General features: G+C 34.7%; 2 long non-coding RNA genes across 2 annotated transcripts in view; one reads left to right on the forward strand and one right to left on the reverse strand.

Moving 5' to 3' along the window:
* The window catches only part of LOC115495532 (uncharacterized), a 114,916-nt gene extending 114,001 nt beyond the window's left edge, over positions 1–915 (forward strand). The window contains exon 2 of the long non-coding RNA XR_012056367.1: positions 475–915. This is a non-coding gene — a long non-coding RNA (uncharacterized lncRNA). The remainder of the gene's footprint in view (positions 1–474) is intronic.
* Positions 1–27,653, reverse strand: part of LOC115495533 (uncharacterized) — a 49,036-nt gene that overhangs the window by 9,952 nt on the left and 11,431 nt on the right. Inside the window, exons 3-4 of the long non-coding RNA XR_005980681.2 lie at positions 27,466–27,528; positions 26,349–26,461 (exon numbers count right to left, since the gene is read on the reverse strand). This is a non-coding gene — a long non-coding RNA (uncharacterized lncRNA). The remainder of the gene's footprint in view (positions 1–26,348; positions 26,462–27,465; positions 27,529–27,653) is intronic.

Here is a 27,653-nt window from a genome sequence, read left to right on the forward strand (position 1 = left end):
ATAAGAATCTGAGAGATGGACTGATGTCCACAGTTCACAAAGTTCAAAGATATTTATTTACCACATACATATCCAGACCTCACTTTCAGAGAAGACAGTGATACCAGTAGTATGCACACATAGAAAACCATATCTGTTTGTAATACACTAATATTTTACACAGTGTGTTCCTACTGCCTGCATTCAGTTGATATCTTGGTGGAGGTGCACAAGCTGGGAGTCAGACCCCCAAAAGGTACCTGTTTGAAGATATACCTACAGTGTATATCTTCAAACCGTATATATACATACAGTGTTACCTTGGCAACAGATGCACATGAAAGTTCTTAGAAGAGATTTTTTCTTACATACCATTTTTTTTTCTCAGTGTTGGTTCTTTGTTATATATATGTTCAGGCTACAAACTTTATCTATCAAACTACAGCTGCAAAGTTTAAACTGTGACTTTTTTTATTCTTTTCTGCTTTCCAACAGCTTATGATTCACCATTTGCTGATGAATGGAGAGACTGCTAACTACCTGGCAGAACATGCTGCTCCACCAGAAATATATAAACCTCTGCTTCACAGATCATTTACATGATCTTTTGAAGAAGGAAAAAGAATTTTTTTTTAGTAGTGAAGACATGCCTATACACAACTGCTCATGGACAACTGCTTAAATCAGAAGCCCCAGACTGAAATTTCCCAAACACTTTGATTTAACATGTATGTACACACATGCTTAAAATACAAAGCCGTACTAAAAATTAATTCTTAATTAGAATCAATGTATTTTATATTTATTAAGTATTAAAAACCCTGTTTCACAGGCACAGAGATTGACCCCAAACATGTAATATAAATCATGCTACTTACAATCTCCTAATTTTGGAATCAGTCCCATTTGCAATAAATTTTGCATCTTAAAAATTGCTATCTTATTACAGCGAAAATTTATTATTCATTGGCAAATATTGTATAAGCAGTCTGTTTAAATAGTGGATTGTGTATCTTATAATGTATAAATACTACTATAATCAGAAATTATTAGATAGAAGAAATGCTTTATGAAAAGTCCATTAAAGTACAAGTTTGGAAGGTCACTTTTTTCATTTAACCTCTTTACAGTCTTCTTCCAAATTAGTTCATGTTAGGTTTCTGAACATGATTATGTTCTTTATCCCACTTTTTTTAAATCTAGAAATCTCCTTTCCACAGTTATAGTAATTGGTCTAGAAGCAAATCAAAAGGCTATTGCATTTTTTGGTGATGTTACCATTGTCCTCAGTAAATGAAGAATCACTTTACACAATACCTACTTCTGTTTCCTCCCCCTAGCAGAAATAATGCCTTGAGATATTAGTGGACTTTTCAGTTTTGGAAGAGTCTTGTATTTATATTTCAGAATCACAATTAGCAGCCTTTTTGTGTGCTTTCACCTCTTGGTTGCTTGTTCTGGCAGCTAATGGTGTTTGTATGTCATCCTACGTGGGACATTAAAACATCTCCCACCAACTCTGATATAAAGCCACTGAGGGTGTAAAGCAGGACCTGTGGTATTAGTGGAAGAGTTCCTTCATTTTGGTCAGGTTTCACATTGGTTTTCTCCTTCTGAACTTCATACTGATTCATTGCACTAACCAGGATACAATTTTCTTTTGTCAGTGCAAGTGAAAATACAGAAAAGGGAATACTGTCTTCCTTGTGAATGAGGATTATTTGCAATGAAAAATACCAGAAATACAGAACTGTTTTCAAAGTACTTGAGCTTGAAATAACAAGTATTTGATAGGGCTGTTCCACAACTATTCAATTTGTTTTGAATTCTTATTTCTCTCCCTGTCTCCTTCTGAATAATTTTTTAAGTATTCATCACAAAATTGTAAACCTGGCCTTGATAGTGTTCCTGCTCTGTTTTATTTTCCAGCACAATAACTGTGCTACTGTACAGTAAGGCTAAATGTGACGGATAGGTAATAATTTGTCAGTGTTTCAAGAAGAATTCAGGGACAATTGTGATTTAGGCTTCCAACTTTAAAATGTGATGTATAATTGACATTTTGATACTTCGAGGCCATGGTGTATTCTCACACTTCCATGAAAAAAATCCCAACTTGCTGACACAATCGGGAAACAGATGGTGACAAAGATCTTGCATTTAATATGCCAATCATTATGCTTTACTTGCATATTATCATCTCATTCATGAGGCCACTATATGAAGGAATTTTGCTATGCCTCTGCAAATCAATCAAGAAGTCTTTTAGTATTTTTTTAAAATATAATTTAGGTCTTTCTTATCCTATGTTTCATTATATTTGGGGTGAAATGTTTATGCAAATTTATTACACACAAAAAAATGCTTTGACAATACTGAGGCTAGAATAGATGTCAGCAATGAAATATTCACTATAGATAGCTTCAGCAGAGAGACCAAGAAATGACTTGGCAACTGAAGTATCTGCATTTTCCATACTTTGCCATGGTCCTTAATCCAAAGGCAGTGACACAGTATGAAGGATGATGTCGAGTAGGAGGATGGATTTGGTAACGTGGCCTCATATCTACTAAGACCTGGACTTCAGTCAAAATTTCTGCTCAAGAAAACCACAGATGGCAGATTACCAATATATTTCAGTTAGAGTTAGCACTGGATTTGAAATCACTGAGTATGTGAGCCAAACATACCTCTTCTTCAGCCCTGAAAATAGGCATTTTCCTTGTGAGTGTCTGACACAGGATCTCATCATACAGGAGTAAGTTCATCCCCTCACAAACTGAGCAAGGACCCTTCCTGGACAGCCTGAAGTCCTCTGAAGATGTTTGAGCCCATTATTGAAAGTGGTGAGCAAAGGCTGCTTCTCTTGTCTTATTTCTATCCTGCAATGTCCAGAGAAAGCTTCTTCCTTCATAAGTGTCAAATGTTCATGTTTAGATGGAGTGGGGATAAAGTTGACACTATTTTTTTCTGTCTCACTCCTACTGTCTATCTGTAGGTTCCCCAGCTTCTAAAATGTATGTCTTTCCATTTAAAGAAGTAAAATGTATTTCTGGTTCTTTGCAAAAGGATCAACACTAGCAAGAGGACACAGCATGTAGTTTGACTACTTACAAGTGCCTTGTTACTTGGGATAGGACATGCATCTGACCTGGTTATAGTTAGGTAGTTATTTCAAAACATATATTTCTCCTGAAAGTGTTCCATCCCTAGAAGTGTTCAGAAAAACATGTGGATTTGGCACTTAGGAATATGGCTTAGTGGCGAACACAGTAGTGCTGGGTTAATTATGATCCCTGATCTTTTAAGTCTTTTCCAGCCATAGTGATTTTATGAATGTATGAAGTAAATGGAAATATATCCTGACTTTCAGCTTGTATAAGATGGATCAAAAAGAGGAAGAATGGTTTTGTGATGAAAATTAGAAAGCAAGATATTTCTGGAGGAGGAAAAGGAATTTTATGCTCTTTTTCACCACAATCTTAAACCATTCCAGGCATAGTACCCTTCAACAGCTATTTCCATGAGACAAGTCTCAGAGGCAACTGATTTTAGGTCCATGAAAAGTGAGCCTGTGTTTCTTTCAAATGTGTCACAACACAGAGTTTATGGCAGCCTTTTAGGACATACATAGCCTTTCCCCTTCTAATTTCCCTTTCCTAAACTTCAGCCATTTCAGACTACTTGTAGTGTACTCTGTTGGAGCAGATCTTCACTGACTCATACCTCCCTATTTTGTTCTATTCTTCTCAGAGTATGGCATTCTACATTTAGCTTGCCTAAGCAGGCTTGCAGTTTACAAAACCAGAAATCCTGGTTTTGCAATTTTTAAAGTTGCAGTTTTGTGATTCTTTTAAATTGGTTAAGAAAAAAACATTACCCCATCAAGCCCAATACAGCACTGTGTAACAGTTGAGCTGCTCCTAAACAAAGCATCAGACATTATTTGTTTTATTACTTATCAAAGACAGTAGCTTACACACCTTGCATTATCTAGACTGCAGTCTGTTGGCATGTCAAAAGTCAAGGTTACATCAGCTCTTGACTTTAGCCAGGCTCTATGATGTACAATGTCACTGTAGCAGAGCACTTCCTCTTTATTCCGAGAGAACTTGATTCATAATGAACCCATCTAGAGTGTACTCAGATTATGATAAAGAGCTTTACACAGAGGGTCCTATTTTAGAGAAACAGGTGTTGGCTTTGATTAGAGAAAAATTACATCATTCAAGGGAAAGGAGAAAAAAAGCAAAGGGAAAGGAAAGCAAAAATGGAAAAAAGTAGCTACCAGACACAAATACATTTGCACATATAAAGCTGTTCTAATGAAAGCCAAATTGATTTGACATTCAGTGGCAGTTTGAAGCCAAAAAAAGCAAAGCAGCCTACAAAAGGCCCAGCTCATTGTTTATGGAGTGTCATACTTCATCATCTGTGAGACCAGTAACAGTGATGGGAAGACCTTTAAAGCAGGGACTTTGCACAGAATGGCTGTGTGGATACCACTGATGTCAGATGCACTAGAATGATTGTGAGCTATTTCCTGAATTGAAATTATGTTTGTCAGATAAAGTAGATACTCTCTGCAGATTATATCTTTGAGAATACTATTTAGTATGTTAGAATTTTTGGTTGATTTCTCCTAGACAGACACAGCCACAATATTTATCCTATGATGTGTACTGATCATCAAACTGCCCTCAAGAATAAAAACACAGAAGAGAAAAAATTACCTAACATGCAAAAGCAGCTTCCAGTAAAAAAAACTTAATCTCTTTATGGAAAAGAACTTTTCACAAAATCATGTAAATTAATGTAGGCACGCTTTCATCATATTTATTTTCACTGATTACTTTGCAAATATTTTTAAAAACACAATATTTTTTTTAAATTTTCATTAAAGTAGTAGACCTCTATTACAAGCAGACTGTAGAATATATTTCGTCCATCTCTGTTTTTAGTTAGAACACCTGGTGAGGAGTGACATGTTTATCAAATGTTGGTGAATGCCAACACGAATTAAATAAGCCTTCAAAAAAATGTGAGATAGTATAGACTTGTACAGGAAATTATATGTGTGGAAAGCAGTCTCTCTCTTTCTGCCTTCTAGCTATGATCTCAATCTAGATATCACAATATTGATATTAAGTTCTGATACTAATGTTTCTCTTTAGATTTCACTAGAAAATCTGTTTCTTTTTGGGCAAAAAATTCAGAAATTTCATCCTCCTGAGTCGCAATTCTCTAATGACTCAATGAAGTACAAATAGACAGTGATCTCAAATTTGGAAGTCATTAATCACATTTCACATATAGTATCTAGTATGGCATTATCTCAAAAAGCACTATCAGGGTGACCAAATTTATAATGGATAGCACAAGTGTAGACAAAAAAAAAAAAAAAAAAAAAAAAAGAGAAAAAGATACAGATCAGTTGATGTAAGTAAGTAAATGAAACATTTTCTTTCATTCACATTGAAAACAAAAATCAGTTTAACTTTTTGGGGTCTGGGGTATGTGTGTGTGTGAATCTTCCATTCTGTTTTCTGTAAATGACAATCTGTGAGTTTAAAAGCAAGACCACCCACCACAATAAATAGATCAGTAGGTCAATATGCTTTAATATTCTCCAAAATCCAACATTATGTTTATATTAAGTATTGTACTCTGTGCCATATGAAGACAGTGTACATTGGTTATTAATTATGTATGAAGATATAATTCCTGCTGTGTTAGCTTTGCATTGTAAATCATGATTTAGGTTTTTTGTCATACTTAAGAAAATTATAAGCTAAATTGGAATAAATTACAAATTTCAAAATGCGCTCTGTGATAGAACCTAGAGATTCAAGGCTGTATCTATTCTAGCACAGTGGACTTCAATTTTCAGAAGTGGGGTTGCTCTGTGTCAAACACACACAGGTTTAGTAGCCACTCTGAAGTCCTTCACTGATGGCAATTAATTCTAATAAATTGCACACTATAATGCAGACAGCATAAGAAGCCCTTCGACAAGTGGATTTCACTTTATTTCAGGCTGTAAGTGTTCTCATGGATAATTTTGTTATGGAAAAAGTAAACAGGAAATCAGTTAGTGAAGACTGACAAAATTTGATGCTACTGAATTTTGTTAAAACATTTAAAATGTTACCTTTCAGGATTCAGTGTCAGAATTATAACACCACAGAAGTGAATTTACATTTTCCTTAGAGCTATTGTTTCACACTGTCTGAAGATTCAGGCTGTGTCTTTCACTGCTGAGAAATGATGTATTTCATATCAAGCAATGTAAACTTTTATAAATTACTGAAAACAAGAAGACAAATTTCATTTCAATGTTGCTAGCCAAGGTAAACCACAGGCCCACATGTGCCATTATATTGACAAATTGTAAGGAGAAATCACATGTATTAACATGAAAGTATATTATTTCCAAATACTAATTATTTCCATTTTATTTCAGTATTATTTTCATTTTACTAATTACTGGCTGTTTGCATTGGAATATTCTTTCCACAGTTCTATACTCACAAAATCTGAAAGTACCTTGCATTTTATTTTTGTATTTCCTTCAATGCCTGTGAAAAGTAATATTTTATATTTGAAATCTTTCTGAAAAAGGCAGAACCAAATTAAATTGGCTCAGTGTATAAACTTATGCATGATATTAAAAAGAAATACAATAATAAATGAATTTTCTTCGTACAAATGATAATATATTGTTTATATTAGTCACACACTCTTTTTTTCACTTAATTACTCTCTTCTTTGTATGCTATATCAAGACCAAATAGTCTTTGTGGAAAACATGCATAAGTCATCTTAGAGTGAGAAGGCTGACTATTTTAAATTTCTAGTCTGGTTATGGAAAATTTATATGACAAAAAAGTAACACTGACAAAATAGTTGTTCATGTTGATTCTTTTTACCAGACAATTGGTGTCATTAAACTAGAAAACTATTCTCAAGCAGTACATTTAGGAACTGCTTAGTTCATAAAGGACAACTGATTTGGATGTGTAATTGCCAGGTATGAAACCGCTGCTTCATCTAGCAAATAAACCTGAGCAAGTCACTAAAAGCTAAAGATAGACCAAGAAATAAAGATTTTAGTTTTATATTTTTTTCTGACACTGAGGGGATTAACTTCTGGAAAAAAATAACTCAGCAATATACACTGTACACTTCCTGCATTATCTGAAACAGAAATGGATTTTTTTTCCCCTGAAAGTCCTCCTTGACAAATCCAAAGCTGATATAAAATTTGTTGCCCAAGATAAAATGTGGGAACTTCCCTTTTCTGATAACTCATATTAAATGTGAAACATTGCATAGCACTTCCTTGCCAGTAGGGTTTGGATAGTTTAGATAGATGGTTCCTGAGTGGTGCCTTACTTGGCTCAGGGAAAAAGATATTAGATAAAATTTTGTTCTTGAGTTTTATGTAGTTCCAATAGTCAGGATAACCTAGGAATTTCTGTAAATTTTTTGTTAGAACCTGTAGGACATATAAATACACACAATGAACAGAATGAAATCCTACAGGAGCTAAAATATTCTTCAAGTGGGAATTCCAAAAGTGGTTCTTTAGATTTTTAGCCCTTTGACATAGTCAGTCTTTTCTGCAGTATTGTAGCAAAAATAATGTTCACTGCATTCTTTTTACTTCCAGAGACCACAATCTGTTTACTTATATTCTACACAGCCAAGTCTGTCTATACCTTATTTTATTCCATTTATCTTGCTTAAGCCTGGTAAATTCACCCTGATACTCCTTTCACAGCTCAGTAGAGTCACTGAGTGTGCTCTGGTGCTGCTAAACACATTCTGAAGAAGACTGGGATAAGCAGGTATACTGAAAGCCTCATTGATGCAGGTAATCTTCATGGCTGATGGAAAAAAGACTGTACATGGCACGGATGGAAAAAAGATAGCATTAAAAAATCAAAGATTTATTCTTAGGTAACTAAGAGGATTGAAGCTGGGCCTGTAAACAGGACAAAAGTTAAATACAGACATTAAGATAAGAACAAGCAGTTATATACATTTTCAGTAGAAACTTTCAGTGAAAAATAGAAATTAAAGCAAGTGTGACTGCTGACTGCAAGCTGTATTCCTTAGAGACTATTTTTTAAGGAGAAAATTTTCTTTTGCTTGGGAATCCAGTAAGAAAGTATTTGAAGAGAAAGGAAAGAAAGACATGAGGAGTTATCCTGGGAAAAAAATGCAAGCCCCTCCTCCTTGTCTTTCTTATCACTCTCTGTATGCTACTCTCTTGTTGCAGTGAGCTGTTAGGAGGCTTAAACTGCTCCACAGACATAAAACCTTCACTCATGGCAAACCCTTCCATTTAAAACTGACTTCCTTAACTAAGTCTAGGCTTAGCCTTCCTTGGGAGGCTTCAAATTGTCTTCTATATGGCTTTAAGCCCACCAGCTCGTTCAAAAGGCTCTAAGTAGTGACACCAGTTCTAATTGTGCAGCTGGAAATGACTGGAGATCAAACTATGCTGCAGTAACTTGCAAAAGTCGAAAATCAGTTGAAAATTACTTCCTGGGAAGTCACTTTGCATGAAGTTTGCATGACATCTGTTTCCAAGAGACCCACAGACACAATTCATGCACCATTACAAGCCCATCAGTTTCTTGATAGGAAATGCCTGTACCTATACTGTAGCACATAGATAGCTCTGTACAGACTTTCATTAAGAGAAAGTGTTTTGTGTAAGTATCTCCAAAACTATGGTTTCAACACGATACCTTAAGGTATCTACAATGTAAGAAGAGAATGCAGTTCAGTGGCTATTCTTGTGGTTCAGAGGGGGAACCTAACTTAACACTCTCTGAAAGATTTCATCATTATGGTCATGTTGGAAGTTGGATGAATGCGACTGAGTAAAAATAAATGTGGAAAAATAATTAAGACAGAGGGAGAAAAATAATTCCATTTCAAAATTATTAATTATATGCCATCCTTTGAGTATTGCAGAATTTTCTTGTTTTGAAAACAAAGTGATTTTCATTTGGTCATCATCATGAACATGACTTTTAGACAAAAAAAAAGAATCTTAAAACCAGACATGTCAAATCCCTTTTCATAAGGAACCTGCAGCATGGAAAACTTTGCACGTGTATTAAAGTGGAAAACTTTCATGTGTATTAAAGAATGACCATGCAAAGTGTCAAAGCACCTTCTGGTGAGATGCCCAAACTATAATAACACTAATACCTATGTGGAACTATTCTTCTAACAGAAGGGACCTCTGAGAACAGATATTTTCTTCCTGGGCCTGCCTGTGCAAATATGTGTAGTATTCTCAGATCTGTGAAACCCCAAAACATAAAACAAAGAGAAAATAACTCTGCACTGTTACCCACATCTACTTCTTGTGTTTCATCATTAGCAGCTACTAATCAGCAACTGGGCTTTATTTAGTTATCTCATTACTAAACAAAAGAAAGCAAAAAAAACCTTAAAAAAACCCCCAAACAACCTGCAAAAACCACAAAAAAAACCCAAAAAACAAAACAAGCAAACGAATAAAGGAACAAAAATCCCAAACACTAATAACAACCAGCGTGATTTTACTTGAGAACACTCTTCCCCAGCTTCTTTTCTCCACTGCTTTATTCCAGCCCCTGAAATGAGAGGATATATAGATATGGAAAGAGACCTGTTCAGTAAAAAGTTGTTTGCTTATGAAACTATAAATTTATTGTAGAAGTACATTAAACAAATAAAATAGAAAATAAAGCAGGTTTTCAGGGGGTATTGTATAAGCAAGCATATCTTTATTTTCCACATACTATGCAAAAGGAAATTGAGTGGGTTTTGGTCAACTGTAAAATGACATTTGTAAATGGTTCATTGGGATTTCTTTCCCCTCTAACTTATTGCAAGTTGGTTTTCTTTATGAAAATAGGTTTGATCAGCTAATCAGAATGTAGAGGTAGTGTTCACTCATTCAGCAATATTCAGCAGGTTTTATTCACTTTTATACTTCATTGCATTTTCACTCTTGGAAACTCATTTACATAGTCTCCGTATGGTCACTTCACAGTAAATGTTTCTGACTCTGGTTGTGCTGGCTAATAATTACCCTAAGCTATCTGCGAATACCCAAGTACATAGTGAATATACAGTTATTTCCTAATACTCAAACCCTAGATTGAAAGACCTTTGACTAGTCCAATACTACAAAATGTCAAGTTGTTTACCAACAAAAAATACTGTGCCTCTGCTTCCCAGCCCCTGCAGAGAAGCTGAAAATGCCAGTGTTTACTTAAAGAAGGGGAGGGAAAGAAAACCCTCTATGCTTGATCCTGTGGCTGTTGGAATGATTACCTTTTGTCATTGATTTCAATGGGGATTGAATTTGACTCTCTCATCTTTTTATGCCTCTGCATTTCTGGAAAATATTACACAATAATACTTTCTGCAGATGAGATTCTGCTTTATTTCCTCATCTACTGATTTAGTTTAGGTTTCCCATCACCTTTAATACATAGCCATGATGTCTGTGTACCTGAATATATAATCTAACAAGAAAAATAAGAGGGCAAACAGGATTTTTGCCTTGGAAGTTCTGTAGGCCAAAACCTGTATGTATTTTTACCATAGCATCCTAGCTTCCCTGAGCTTGAGTAACTACTTTCCAGCATTACTGTTGCATGAGGTGGCTTATAGTAAGACTTTTTATTTTAGTCAGAATAGAATTTGAATTAAATGACTACGGAAAGGGTCAAAGGCAAATTATGAAAGGCAGGACTTTCCTCCTGTTCCTCCTTAGCAATTGAATTTTAAAACACCAGTAACTTTAATCATCAGTTACAGGGTATTAAATCATATAGGGTTTTAGAATTCGGCAGAAGAGATAAAAAATTTCTGAATGGGGATGAAAGAAAACACAGAAAAGCCTATATAAACTGCAGGGAAAAAAATCCTTGTTTGATATTTTACAGAATACACAGAAATAACATTTGGATAATCATTAAATAATACAGTGAAAGTCTACTGTGCAAACAAGGAGTTTCTCAGGGTTTTGTATGTGTGTGCTATTTAATTGTTTTGGATTTTTGGTTGAGATTTCTTTTCAAAAAGAATGATGTGCTCTAAAAAGAGGACAAGCTTGGTTCAGTTATAGCTTTCATATAATTACTACAAACTAATGCAAATTAGACTGTAGGTCTGCTCAATGTACATTTCTGTGCTTGCCAAATTATGTTTGGCAGTGTGGTCAAGCAATAACAGATGCACACTGTGCCTAGTTTTCTCGGGCTGTTCAATAATTAGGAGGGCCATGTATTATAATAAACCACATCCCCTTGGCTGAGATTTGGATGCAAATTGCACACTAATTCACTTCCAAGTTTTTGGAAGCATACCAAAAGACATGAAAATTAGGGAAATATACTATTTACTTCATGAAATGTGTTTAAAACTAAATAAAGCTCATTTGTAAGCAACGTTCATCTATTCCATCCTTGTAAAAAAATTAACAATGAGTTCCCTTTACTTCACACTATTTAGTTCAGCAGCTAATGTGACACCTCTGCAATGTTCATGGCATCTCTATTATTCTTGCACTGAGAGAGTACAATATAAAAGACAGTTACTCTGCTTTGTATTTCTCTAAGGTATTGCTGAGGTTGAGTGGATAATATCAGTTCAATGAAAGACTTGAATCACACTGCAATCCAAATTCTTTGCAATCAGTTGAGTTGTAACGGCATGCTGTTTATAGCAGAAAATTTGTCTTTTGAGAAGGCTGAAGATTCTTTACCCTTAGCTATTACACAAAGGCTGAATGGAGAGATTTAATTTAAAAAAATAAAACTTAATGAGGTAAATTCTAGGAAATCCTGCAACGTAACATAGTTACATGTGTAGATGTAACTACATCAGTCTCTAAATTATGAAGAAGCAGAAAATTAAAACAATTGAAACTATTGATATACATATTAGCAGGTAGTTATTTTTTCCTGGAAATAATTTAACAGTGAGCTGTCTTGCAGTAACAGTTAACACACTTAAAAAGAGAAATATAATGCAACCTAAAAGTGGTGTAATAGGAGATATATCTCCTGTGTTTATTGTCTACTAATTGTAATGTGATTGCAACAAAGAGGCATAAGACTCTTACCTCTATATGCTCTAGACAAATACAAAAAATGGCAGTGAAAATGACAACTATCAGAACCCTCTCCTGCAGTATTATTTTATTTTTTTTTAATTTGTTTTAAGAGACATATCATGGAACATAATTTTGTAAATATTACAAGTATTTAAAAATTTCCAGTAATGTCTGGTTCTCTGCAAGAAAACAATAAGGCAAAACCTTGCTTGCCAGAAATATAAATACTTTCAATACATTCTGTACTGTCACTACAATGTTAGGGACTACACTGTAGTTTTGACATGGGTGACTTAATTGTAAACTAATTCACATGGAAATCAGCAAAAATCTCTTTAGTAAAGCAGAAGTCAGTAAATTACTGAAGTCTTAACTATTAAAAAATTGATAATACGGAAATACAGGCATAATACAGGAGGCAAGTGTTCTATGATTAAGGTTGGTTTAGGAGGATAAATCAATGCTGTGACAGATAGCTATGGCTAGACTGTCATGTACCTCAGGTTTACAGTTTTATAGTAGGTGTTTTTCAGGTGTTTCTTGGGTGTTTATCCTATTTAGTGGTTGTTGATATCGCAGCTATATAATCATAGACTAACAAAACAGCAACAAAATTCTTGTTTCCAGCATGATGAATACAGAGTTAACTACATAAAACAGTTTTGGCAAAAGTACTGCTCATTCTGAATGTTGAATTTGAAAACAGGATAAAGACTAAATGTGATAAAGAAGCTGAAATTGTAAATTCATTTGCATCATTTAAATTAAGGAACTATGAAGAGCTTTGGTTGAATTCTGCAAAAAAAATCTGGTTGAACAACTGAGCAGCAGATAAGACCCCCCCTAAAAACACATTAGTGAAAATGGTCTGAAGTATTTATACATAATGATGTCTTCTGAATTAGTTGTAACCTCTCAGGAAAAAAAAAAGATCCAGGCATTACTGTAGACAGCTCAATGAAGAGACTTGTTCAGTGGTGATTAAAAAAGCAAATAAGATGTTAAATTGTGTTAAGAAGGGACTAGAGAATAGAAAAGAGAAGATTACAATTGCATTATATAAATCGATGGCACATTGATTACTGTATTCAGTTAGACATCTTATTTTAAAAAGACACAAATGAGAAGGTGAAATGAAGTACAATGAAAATGACAAAGGTGTTACTTTCATAGTCACAAAATCATGTCAGCCTCTCCAGAAGCAGAAGGGGCTAAGTGGAAAATGTTAATCCCAATTTGATACAACCACCCCAAGAAAGCTAACCCTTTTTCTAACACTTATCAGATACAAGCTATCTCATTTTTTAACATTTATGAGGGAGTGCTTCACCATGCTGCCAGTATCAGATTCAGGAAAATACAGCGATAGTGTAGAGACATTTTTGGACTCCAGTCATTCTGTTGTGTGTATATTCATTATAGATGCAAAGTGTGTGTAAATCCAAATCATCACTTGAGAAATAATTCATTTCCATTCTTTATTGAAGAATCTTTCTCTGAAATTATTCTTTTCATATAAACTTTTGGGTATGTCTAGCTTGTCACATTTTCTTGCAAAGGGACATTAGGGGTGGAGCCTGATACTTTGGGGACATGGGGGTGGAGGGAATTATTAGTGCTTTTTGAAAAGTTTTTGCTATTCTTTTTATAGAAATAATTTAACTGAGGTCAGTTAGGCTTTATTAACAATTACTTTATTTTTGTGGAGTGATGAGGATCATCACTTGCTTGAACTGTTAAAGACAACAGAACATATATGTAGTAGCTTCCTAGACTTGGAGAAGACATCTGAAAACATCAAGTTTGTGCATATCTCTGTCTGGTAAAACAATATGTGTGCATGTTAAACATTGAAAATAGTCCAAGAGCTGCCATTAATTTGAATTGATCTGAAATCATTATCTGGAACTGCCAGGGAGCTGAAAAATGAGTTATTTCTGCAACACTTAACTGAGATACTCCACATCTTTAGAGGAATGTACAAGAATGTCATTGTCATCACTGCTTTTAACTTCAGTGGCACATGAATGCATTAAATATGAAAGAAATAACTCAGAAATTAATTCAGCAACATATCCATATTCAGCTATGCTCCTTAATGCTTGGTGTTCATGTTGTGAACAACACACAAATTCTCTCTGGAGTGTTATCCAGGGGAAAAATCTCCTAAGGACTTTAAATAAACTTTACCACAAATTGTGTAAACCCATATAATGAGAAATGTCAAAAAAATTCAGAAGTGGGGCAGACCAAACACATTGTCAATTGTCTTGGTCTTGCCAAATATGTTCCTTCAGCTGCTCACAGCTTTTGTGACTTTTTTTCAGTCTATTTTACAGGAGGCAACAGAATTATATTGGCATGCATTATGTATATCTATTAGGTGGCTTCCTGCCCTTAAAGTTCAATGATCCCTGCAGATTCCTAAGAGTCACTACCTCTATGCTCCTTATCAGAATGTTCCTTAAAATAGCATCACCTCTACTGAAGTGCCAAGTGAAAGTCAAGAAAAATAAATTAATTTTGGTGCATTTGATTAATTGTATGATGTTTTCACACCATTATATTGATCACTATGACTTATTGTTTTCCTTATCAGTGTCTCCCTCAACAGCTCTGGGAATTTTTAATGAAATGACCATAAGAAATCTTTTCAAAATTCATACCATTCAATTTTTTCAAAGAAAGAAGGGAACATTTATGTTCAAACATTTTCTGTTGAAAATAACATTTTCCAACATAAATTTTCCAATTAGTCCACTGAAAATTCTGAGTGTTTTGATGAAAATATGCAGATATGTTTTATTATTATCATAATTATTATTATTATGCATATGTATCTTTCTGTTTACTTTCCTATTAATTGCTTTTAAAACTAGAGCTCTAATTTGCAAAGGTAGGTAATTGAGATGCCTAAAAACTTCCGCAGATATGATAATAAATCTCAGTCAAACCAACATTTAAAATCTGTTTTCTGCTGAAGAATAATATTTTGTGAATAACATCTGTAGATTATTCTGTTTTATCAGTAACTTTAAATTCTTTCTTAGAAGACTTTGGGAAACTCAGTATTGTTATTTGCTAAGATGGTGGAAAGAATGCTCTGTTCAAAACTAGGAATGCTTTAGGAATCATATAATAGCTAAGGATAAATTGTTTTCCTCCAAGACTTGATATCAGCAGTGTGATCTCCTTCAGCTCAGGAAAAAAAAAAAATCAATTCTACCTATTTCTGCCATACCCTTGGCGAATATTGTAGCAAATAATCTACCTGGGATGGGATAGAAAGACGGTACTTCACTCCTTCCTAAGTGTTATTTCATATTTCCTCTGTAAAAAAGACTACTTTCAGGAGCAGTTTTAGAGTAATGAATATTATTGCCCTAGATCATCTCCTTGCACACATATAAACATCACACCCAAGAGACCTAGGAGAGATCTCTCTTTTCAGTATTTTCCACAAGCTATTTTCAGTGACTTTTGGTGTATATTATATTTTCATAGATCCCATTATCATCTTTCCCTCCCCACAGACTTCCTGCAGGGAAGTGAATCACCTGCAATAAGTACAATTCCAATAAGTGGCTGCTTTGGTGCTGCAGCAACCAGTCAATGCTTTGATGCCCAAAAGTGTTTTGCACTAAAGTTTTATCTCCTCAGGATTTTAACAACCTTTGCAATTTTCAAGAAGTGGGATAAAACTATCTCAGAAGTGCTTACAAAAGCTGGGGACACTTTTGTTAACTGAGCTGTCATTTTGGCATGGTTCCAAGTGCACGGCAGACACACTGAAAAAATATTGCATCATAAAATAGACTGTGTAACAGAGTCTTAGCTTGGAATATACCTGAGAACATGAGGTCATCCTGTGCTTGTTATCTCATTAAGATTAAAAAAAATCCAAACTACTAAAAACCCCAACCTAGCAGAGGGTTAATTTAAAACTAAGAAGAATCTACTTCAGGCAGTAATGTTTTTTAAACCTTCCTTTATAAATTTTGCTTATCAAGGAGTGCCCTTCTGGTATATCAACTGAGCCAAGACTGAGTTCTCAAATACTATGATGGCTTCTGTTAATTAGATAGTTTATCTGTGATGAGTTGTTGACACTGAGATGATTTGTGTTAAATAATTTTAAAATATTCTGTGGGGCACTAACTTAGATGCATTGTTTGTTCATATTCCAGGCCCCGGCTTCAATCTTTTTTACAGTCCTCGACAGAAATGAAGTTGACGCTTCAGCAAACTTCTTTAAGTCAGAACAAGTAACATTGCAAAGATATTTTTGATTAACTGGAATTCTCTTCAATTTTTTTTTTTTTTTGTACAATGAGCTCTACTTAAATACCATAACATGTGAAGAGGATTTTTGTAGTATTTAAATACATGAAGTTTTGCTAGTTTATAATCCCTTAAATATTTATTGTCTAATGTTTTCCCTCTCAGAAATCCAGTCCCCCATTTAGGGATAAAAATGCAGGAAAAACTCGCAGAATATGGAACTTCTTTCTATTTGGGTGATATAGTTTTCTAAATGCTCTATATTTTTTTGAGTTTTACTTTCACAGGAAAGATGGATAAGCTGAATTTTAGTTGTAAAATACACTATTTTTTACAAAAATCCATGCAGTGTGCCTCAGTGATGCCTACTAAATATTACACTGTTTGAAATGAAAAAAAAATAAGGCTGCATGTAGATGAACCAAAGGTAAGTGCTTATAGGTAGCAAGCTACTCTGGCACCATAATAATAACAGAACATCCTTAATGTTCTGGTTCTTCTACTCCACAAATTAGCTCTCATTGCCTATCTTGCTTCTCTATTTTTATTCCTTGCAACCTTGCAATTTTCCTCTATTCTTTTCTTCCTATTCCCCCTTTCAATAAAAATTATACCCTTCTTTCTGACTGTTTTAATCCACTTTTCTCTTGTTTGCCTTCACTCTCTAGACTATAAAGCCCCAAATGCTCCCTTTTCCTTCTCAACGCCCCATCCTTCCTGAGTGGGAGTGTGCTGCCCATGCCGCGATAACACCTCAGACTCTGTTGTGATCTCCATTCTGCATTTGCACATGGATATAGTCCCCTAATTGAGAGACTTTTTTTTTTTTTTTATTAAAAGCATTAGACATTTATATGTAGGAATAACACTTGCAGAGACATTCTCTAGGTTAAAAGTTAAAAGGGATGTCAATCATCATACTTCAGAACATAAACAGATTGCCAGCGTGGGTTGAAAAGGAATTTTCCCCACACAAAATCATAGAAGTTTGCAATAGAAAAGAACTAATAGGTCAGCTAATCTACCTACCTGCCAATTCAAGTTTTTTCCCCAACATGTATTTTGCTGCTCCTTTGGCCTCAAAAATCTCAAGCAATTGGACTGCTAATGTTTCCCCTTAGAGAATATACAGTTGTTTAGTGCAATTAATTTGCTGTTCAGAATTTTTCAGGTAGACAGTCTAAACTTATTACCTTCATCCTACTAGTCTTTGTGACACTTTCATCTATCATATTAAATAACCTTTCTCTCCTGACTTATTTTTTTGCAATTTTCCATTATATATATAGGTGCCATGCATGGCCTGTTTGATAGTTTCTACCTAATCTATGACATGCCTTTAGACAAATAAAGAATTCTTTTCAGTATGACTTCTGCTTAAAATTATACTCCTGTAACTACAATGCACATGAGAAGAACCACCTACACCATGACTGCAGGTGAACTAGAGCTTCTGAATATAAAAAAAATACATGTACATAGATTTGGCAACAAGAATACCTGCACTACATGTGGTAATGCAAAATGAACATGCAACTAACAGTAATTTCTTGCAAGATAGGTCTTTCAGCTATATGAACTATTCTGTGGTACTCCTTTCTGTCCTGGAATTCTTTGCTCAGGAAGAAAGATAATTTTCCAAGTAAGGTATATGTCTCTTCAGTGGTTAAAAAACCCATAAATGTTTAGAGATTCAGAACAATGAAGACTTGACAATAAAATAAAAAAAAAACAAAACAGAGAAAAGCTTTAGAGCTTGACAGGTTAAACTGATAGAAAAGCCCTGTCCCTTCCTGAGCCACGTATAAATCATCCCAAAGACCACTAAAATCAGTCAAACCAGAATTTTCCAGCATGTTTTGAAATTCTCATATCCTAGCTTACACACAACATTAAGAAAAAAAATTTACAGGTAACCCAAACAGGCCAAGGAATACTTTGTCTGGGTCTTAAGAGAGACACACTCTTGTAGATATGACAGAGCACAGGGTGAGAGAGCACCACATGAGTTTTCTGTTACTTGTGGGATTAGTAATATGCCGGAGGAATGAACAGGACAGCATTACTCTTCTTGTACCCTGTGTTACTGCTACAGCATTTAGGAGTCAGAAAACCAAGAGAGAGAATGTTGACTTTTGCCACAAACAGCTTTCAACTACTATCTCCAATTTCTGTTTTCCAAGACAAACAACTGTCTGTCCATTCTTTGAAGCCTCATATCATCATGTTTCTAGCTATAGCTTTTGCATATCTAAGGCTTTACTATGGTGATATTTTGGAAGTCTTGAGGCCAAACTCTAAGCAGGTGCTATCAGATGAAAGCAGCTAGTGACCTTCAGGCACTGCCTAGCCTTCAAGATACTTTCAGACTTCATTGTCTTAAAGACATCGGAGATCTAGGCTGTTCACATAGCAAACAGAGATCTCAGTGGTCCTCCTGTAAAAGAATGTTGAAAAGTACAATATAGAACTTTCTGGTTTAGGTCTATTTCTTTTAAAATTCTAGCAAGCAAGTAGATAACATGAAAGAATGTTGAAAAGTACAATATAGAACTTTCTGGTTTAGGTCTATTTCTTTTAAAATTCTAGCAAGCAAGTAGATAACATGCTTAAAATGCAGGTGATGAAATGGTTACTATAAAGTATCTTAACTAGACACATTTCTGTATCTCTGTTTTTATATTTCTTTACGTCCTTTGTAGATTAGCGTAAACACAATTAATTAATCATGAAAAGCAACTCCTACAGAGTAGAAGCAGGATTTTAGCTTCCAAAGCAACTTCCCTGCCAGACCTGAAAAATCTTATTCATCGTCAAGCAGTGTCACTCTTCTTAGCCAGCCTTTGATACCATGAGGTGCAGCAACCAAGAACTGCAGCAGTCTGCCTGTTTTTTGACATGGATACAGGATTGAAATATACTGGGCTATTTGCACCATCTGGTACATGCATTTCAGTTGAATGAAAGCAGATGAACTCCTGGGCACTTTGGTGATGAAACACCAGGAGAAAAAGAAACAAAACCCAAGAGATGTAAAAGTGTTAGCGAGGAAAAGAAGCTGAATTGATCTCCTTTCTGGACCACAGAAGGTCATCTTCTAGGTTTCCACACACAACATGGGACTACATATTTGACTCCTTGCATGTTTAGAGTGGGAGTGCGTTAGATTAAGCAGACTGTTCTAATGATCCTTTTTAGTTTTGAAATCTAGGGATCCATAAATATGTATATATCAATGTTGCTGTGACTATGATTTGCAGCTGTCAATCAGTTTGCTTTTTATGGCTGTAAAATTTCATTTCACCAGGGTTTTTTGTGTAGTCTTCTGAAAAGAATAAAAGTCTACTCCACATCTCCACATTTTAGACAGAAGAGTAATGCATGATTAACAGTATGCTGAGAGGTGTCACATTCACATTAACACTGATGTGTGAACCAGTGGTCAAATGGCAGATTACATGTCTGTCACAACACATCAGGGCAGTGTTCCAGTCTGCCAGCTTTACCCTGCCCAGCTTCTTCAAACAAAGAGTTCTTCTGAAAAATGTAGCACAAAAAAGAATGTTGAGCCTTTGGGGGAAAAAGAAGTCTGTCTCACGGTCAAGATTTTTGAAGACTTAGTAACATCAAATGGCAGCAGGGGTTACTCACAGTCACATAACCTTGCAGGTTCATGAATCTCTATAGCACAAATGGTGCATATGTGGCCTTATCAAAGATTTTCTGCATGATAACTGTATTACTGAAAAAGTACTACGGCTGGCATATTTCGATTTCGAGAAAGGATGCCAATTTTATCAAGGCTAGAAAAACTCTGACCCAGTTCCAAGAGAAAAAGCAAGTTTTTGGAATATCATTTGAAGAAAGAAGTTCCAGTTCATTGAAAATGTCATGGAAAGTGCCCTTCTCCTTTTGTCTTAAGGACAGAATTTTATTTTTTAAGTGGATAATGAACTAGCTGCTTGACTTCTTAAATAGCAAATAGTCACACCTGGACCTGAAGTGACTTTTAGAGGGTAATGATGTCTGAAGCCAAAACATATAATGAAGCGGAACACATCTGTAATCCCTTAGGATGTTTACATATATTAAAAGCAAAATTTTAGACAATAATTTTATTATTGTTTGCAAACCCAAAAATTCTATCTCAGGGTTTAAAAATGCTTTCCAGGGGGTTGTGAATATTGTGCTCACTTGGACATTGCCTGACTTCTTACATGCTTTAAGACTCAAAAGATCTGCTGAATTTTCCTGGAAGATAAATTGCTGTTCTCTCACTGAAAGGAAAGCACAAAGTGGAAGATATAAAAGCTATCATGCTTAAAACACTTAAATACCATAAAAGTTAAGTTCTATTTTCAAGAACACCCAGGTTACATGGATCTCTCTTTACAACATAAAACCTTGTCTGCTGAAGAATATTATCTAAATATTATGCTGGTAAGTAGTTGGCATACGAGCCAGTATTTGGACTCAGCCCAAAATGAGTAGTTTAGTATTGTCTTGGCTCATCTCATATATGTTAATATATGTCAACTATATATAATGGACTTGACAATAACCTCTTACAACATTTTAAACCTTGACTTCTAAAAATCACTCCTGATTTACACAAAAACATGAACTGGAAGATGGAATCTATGCAGAAATAGGACATGGAGACAGACACGCACACACGTGTATGTGTATATGTATATATATAAATTGTGCATTCTTCCATATGCTATGTATGCTATGTATAGACTCTTTATACAATAATATAGAATACATATTCTACTTTTTATAAATCATTGCATATTAATACACAGAAATATGCCATTTCCTACATGAAATTTTGCATTTTTACGCTGATTTTGTATGCATTTGTACACATTTGCAGACAAGTTATCACCAAATTCTGTCCTTTGTATGGTCATACAGTTTTTACTAAAATCCTCTACTTTGCTCCCAATTTAAAACATTGAAAAAACCTATATAGTTGCAAAGATCTATGAATTTATATAGTACATACACATTTCTTTTAAAACTAGTATATTACAGTGATAAGAAGGATTTTTTTGTAATTTTTCATTTTTTAACTGTTTTGTTAGTGAAATGAAGTTCAACAACATTCAGATGAGCCACAATTCAGTTTGTCAGGTTTGCCTTCCTTTCATAATTTTTTTTGCTTCCTGATGCCATGAACCTGCTGCTACTCTCATAAGAGTTAAAGTTTATTTCTTTACACATTTTGCTTCTCATTTCTGTATGAATGGCTTCTATGTCTTGAGGGATAGAAATGTTATTTTCTGTGGCTTGAATTTACACTTCTCAAGAATTACATAGGTATGGCATGTTACAAGGAGGATGAATACTAAGAGGGTCTGAATTCCACGTTTACCTATTGTATTTCGAATTCACTTACAGTCCCATAAACAACTATTCTTAAACAAAAGTCTCACTGTATGTTACAGCATTACACATAAAAAGAAACTGGAGTTGTGCAGCACAGCATGGTGTTTTAAATGATACAGCTATACAGCATTTTATGTACAGAAAGTAGATAAAAACTGTGCACGACATAAATGATATTCAAGAAATGCATTAATTTTATTCTCTTATTCAAAATCAGAAAAACTTAATGAAATCTTTTTTAAGCTCTCATAAATGCACACTTGAGAAATGTAAAAGAAGTGTTAGAAAATTGTCTAATATTACGCTAGTGGGGGAAAAAAAAAAAGAGACCTGTATGAAAAAAAAAAAAATTCTCCACTCCAGTGGAAGAAGGTTTAAGAAGCACAATGAAAAAAATGTAAATTGGTCCAAAAGAAAGAAAATCAAAGCTGATACAATGGAGTTTCCTACCATGAAGAACTTTATTAACAATAGTAATGAAATAGTACTTAGAAGTGGAATTTTCATTAAAAAAAATCATAATTATTGGTCAGCTCTGTTTCCCTTAAGTTTCAAGATTCATAGGAAGAATAGTTCTCTTAAAATTGCAGTTAAGCATCTAAATAAAGCAATATTTCATTCTGTAACATTCACAAAATCTTTACAGAACTGATGTCTGTAAGTGTATAGAGCTGCTCAGCATCTATATTTTCTGTAAGTAATATTCCTTATGTAGTAATATGTCATTAAATACATGCTGAACAACTCATACTTTCAAAACACCATGAAAAGTATCAATTAACACTCTAAGCCCAATGTAATTCACAGATTAATTTCACAACCCTGTGTCTGGGTCCTGAAAGTATTGCCTATACTTAGCTGTCAATTAGAGACTGAAGCAACTTAAATTATCCCTGTTTGAGGTTTGGTTTTGATTCCATAGTTAATTTCAAAAATTACACACGTTATTATTATAATAGAATGAGTCATCTGCTAATTATTTTTGACATCTATGATAATAAAAATATACAAATGTTCCAGTTATTAATAGAATTAGCCTATCTTTATGCAACTCAAATTGCCATGATTGTTGGACAAATTGGCATCAACTCACTCTTTCGTCTTTGAAATGGTGCAGCACCTTTTGTATCTAAGTTTTGTGAAGATATACAACCTATAAGTCTCTTTACATAACTCCAGATAACCAGGGTTTAACCCACTTTACTTTAAAGTCTTTCACCAAAATGCATGACTACACACGCTATCAAATATAATCTTCGACCGACCACATGCTGTGTAAGGGTACCAGTGAAATACTTCATAAACAGACAGAATGCAAACATGCACAAACACACTAACCACTAATTCCATAAACAACTTCAAGCACAGTACAAACAAAATGCATGCCAAGAAACCTGCTTGAAAATGTGTATTATAGAAAAATACACTTTCAATTTCTGAATGTTATTTGACTACTTATTACACAAAACCAAAACTATGCAGTCTATGATGGCCCTTTAATTAAACTTCTGCCAAGTTCCAGAGACTGTTTATTATTCCTTGTTCCTGGATATGTTACGCATAATATTAAAAGTACCTCTTCTTTTTCTCCATGCATGTCACCTAATAAAATCAGGGAATATATACACACTATATGCAGATCACATTGAAAAAACCCAGTAATTATGGGGCAGAATTTGGGTACTCAGCAAACATAACAATCTTATAAATCACGAAACTTATTTACACTTGATAAAAATCCACATATGCACCACCACTTTGAACGTAGGTACATTCACTTCTATAGAGAATCTAAATAATAAGAGTTTTTTCCTTATTGGACTGATTACAGTGCAATCATGTCAAGACCACTTAAAGCCTCACAATGGCATTATAAAGTACCCAACATGGAAAGGGGCTGCCAAGTGAAACCCTAAGCCCACACTTCGCAGGTAGACCTGGTGCAGACAAATCTGAATTGCATTATGTTAGTGAAAAAAAGAGAAGGTTGCTATTAAATAGAAAATAAGAGAAAAAAATCAGAGCCAAGAACTCATCCCTCAGGACCTGGGCATCAGTTCAGTCTGTGTGCTGGTATTTAGTCTGAGGTTCCTCCCCTCCTATCTGTTCTGGGGGAGATTGTGAGTTAGGACCAATTTTACACCCAGTTTAGGAGGGAAGTGACAAAAGATATAATTTAATGAAAATTACTCCCAGATTCTTCCTATATATTTTTATTACTGATAAGAAAAACAGCAACAGTGTTGTGACATGCTGTGCTTCATGTTTACTGAATGGCCAAACATGCAACAACCAACTCTAGTCTTTTCCTTGCTGGATCTCTGACTTTGGTTATTTTGATTCTTAAACAGGTGTTTATGTTAAAAAACCTGCATGAATATTGTGATCTTCAGTCCTTTGAAAAATTCTCTAATGCTGACCAAAAGTTTACAGGGAAGACTGTGGCAGAAGAGGGAAGATAAAAAGATGGTTTTGTTTGTTAAGGCTAAATGCACTCTTACAATGCCTAGCCAAGCACAGAACATCCAGGGTAGAGTTCACTGAGAATCAAATGCAAAGAGAATGAGCTGATTGGTAAGAGGTCCTGAAGGGACAGGGTGAGTCCAGGTACAACACAAATGTGAGCACTGGTTGTAGGGCTAATCAATGGTTACAAAGAAATACTGGGGTAAATCTTTCAGGGCATATCTAAGCTGCCATTCCAAGGAACATAGGTTTAAGAACCACAATGAAAAAAGTAAATGGTCTCAAGTGAGCTAGAATTAGAAAATTACTAAATTAAACCAAACAAGTTTCACTGATGACTAAAAAGATCACAGTGTGGGCACTGTTTATTTTTTCTGATGATTCATACTGAGGAAATTTAACCAGTTGTCCATCCAGGCAGAAGAAGTCACTATCCCTGTGGCAGAGAGAGGATGTTCACTCCCCAGATGCTGCTGTTTGTAACTCAGCATAATAAAATAAATGAAATTAGTGGACTTGCAAAGTTGCACAGAATTTCACATACCAGACTGGCTGAAAGGGGATACCTCGTCTCTTCATCCATACTGCCCAGTAAGAAGAATTATCCCCAGAACAGTTATCATTTAAATTCACAAATACCATGAATCTTCATTACCAAATCGCACTGATTAAACTAATGAAATTCTAAATTCATTTAAATTGGTATAACTTTTGCACAACAGCTCAGTGTTCAAAAAAGAGCTATGTCTAATTAATTTATTGTTCTCTATTTTTACGACTTGTTTCATTTAAAACTCAATAAACACTAAGTGAAGACCTTTTCTGAATTTTCATTAAAAAGTAATTTCATGCCAGAAACATGTTTCTGAATACTCATCAGGATTAGGAAGTGTATCAGGTGAAGGTGGCAAACCTTCAATATCCTTGATATTTTAGAATTTAGGGAAAAATACACATCCACACAAAAATTTAATCAGGTGGGCATATAAAGAAGTGGAAATTCCTATGTTTTTTTTCAGGACTTTCCCTAAATCAATATTAAGTAAGAAGATACTAGTTATTTATCTTTTATTTACCCTTCGGAACTTGCCTATACACAGCTTTAAATGTTCTCCTCTATAATCTGTGCATCCATATCATTCATGTGTCTTTTACCTGGTGACTGTCTCTGAAGAATACTATACTGATTAAGGTAATTCAGTCTGCCTGCCCATGCTCAGCACAAGCAAGGAGTTTTCAATTTTTCACTCTGACTAATAATCAGCTTGGGACAATCAACAGCACTGCATTTTTTCAAACTGAAATCTGATAATTTGCTACCTAGTACAAAGTGAAACACTATACTTTTGTAAGTTTAAGAAGGACTTTATCCTCTTGGTAGTAGAAATCTGGCACATGAGTTTTGTGTTTTTTTTCTTCCTCAGACATAAGGAAGTTGCTAGAGATATGGTTATTACACTCTTTGGTTTTCTTAAGTGGTTAGTTACTTGCCTAAATTCTTTTGTAGCAACCAATACTCTCTTGATGCAGCAAAATGACTTTTGTTTAAATTTTAAAAAATTAAAAATTTAAAGCTCTGGCTTTGGCATGGGTGAGTATTATTTGCCCAAAGCCATACTTGATTTGGAAAGCTTTGGCTGTGGTGGTGCAACTCCCTTGACACAAATTCAGGCTTTAGGTCAGTAGGGAATATTCAAGTCCCTTCCTGACAACTGAGCATGACTGGGTGATTAAAGATACCAGGTGACCTGACATCTCCGGAGGTTGGCTACTGAAAAGTTGTAGCCAGAAGCCTTTTAACCCATATACCTGTCTGTGTGTTTATTAATGTCATCAGTAGTGGAAAACGTAGTATAAAGTTTAAAAAAATAATGTTCTATTTTTTTAAACTGGATTTATAAAGTCCAAATGTTTACTTAAACATTTTGGTACTGGGGCCTCTAGGATATGTTGGCAGTGGAAAAACTAACCTACACCAGATGGCAGAGGTTAAAGAAATACTATAAAATATGGCTTCTATTCATACGGTTCTCAGACAAACAGAACCCCAAGCAGAAAAAAACTGTGAAAGTGGAAAACCTTTTCATTTGCTTACATTTCTCTTTGCTACTCAGCAAACCTGAGAGGTATTGTATCATCACGTATCAAGGAAGTAATATGCCAGATTGTTGTAACAGGTGGAATATGTTTGTTTGTAACACGTTGAATCTGAAATAAAGAAAGGACCAAAGTTACTAAAGGCTTTTACAAAAACATTTACAAAATGCAAGTACCTCAGTTTCGTACCTTCAATGCTTACTGCCTAAGTCACAATTTGAGACAATAGCTGCATTTTTGCACACAACATATAAAAATTATACTCTCAAATTTTCATACATTCAGTTAATTTGGCTAGATGAACATATAAGCTAAGGAGGTAATTCTGCACTAGCATTTTTAATTAAACATTTCACAAGAGAATGCATTTTTATGTATATTTTATTCTATTTTACTTAAATTATATAATCTCTAAATTGCATCCTTATTTTTTTGTTTCTAAAGCTTCTTAAAATCACAACTGGTTTGTAATTTCAATGTATTTACATAGCATTTCATTAATCTATCATGTCTATAAAATAAATGCACTCTTATAATAGAAATACTTCTTGTACAATTTTTGTCAGTTCAGAAAATCCACTGTGAACCCAAATCTGTACAGCAAAATGTGTGATATAACCCATTTTCCTATTACATATGTAGTCATATGATGTTTTAAAAAAAGAGAGGAAAAAAAAAATGATGTGAACTTGGGCACAATGGACCATGCTGTCAAAAATATTCAGTTGTCAAAAATGCAGATGGCATAAAAACACAGAAACAGATCAGTTATTGGAGGGGGGGGGCAGTTTAATAGGAACTATTGCATTGATTTTTTAAATTGATTATGTGCTTAAATATGTGAGTGGGTATCCAGTAAGGTCTTCAAGCATACCTTGAGGAGGAAAAAGCTCCCTGATGACTTGTCCTTTTCCCGTAAAAAAAAAAAAAAAAAAAAAATAGAGCAGAAGCAAATGGAAGGCTCTGCACAATGAAAACAGCTAAACAGCTACTGAGCAGTTCTTGGGAACATTCAGTAAAAATTTCATTTGCAGTGTCTGAACTACAAGCCATTACTAACGAAACAGCACAACTAAGGGCATTCAAAAGCACAATTAAGGTCTGTAACAAGCTACCTGACCAATCTCAAAGACTTCAGCTGGAGGCAAGCTCTGCCTTTTCCTTCCTGACTCGTTTCCCTGAGAAAGAGAGAAATCTTGAAATACAGAACATACTTACAACTACTGTGATTGTTCCCTCCTGCCCACCCTATTTTTGCCCCTTTTGCCTGTAAGACTAGTGGCATTTTGGTGTGAATACAAAG

Source organism: Taeniopygia guttata, chromosome 5 (assembly GCF_048771995.1).
Source record: "Taeniopygia guttata chromosome 5, bTaeGut7.mat, whole genome shotgun sequence".
NCBI lineage: Eukaryota > Metazoa > Chordata > Aves > Passeriformes > Estrildidae > Taeniopygia > Taeniopygia guttata.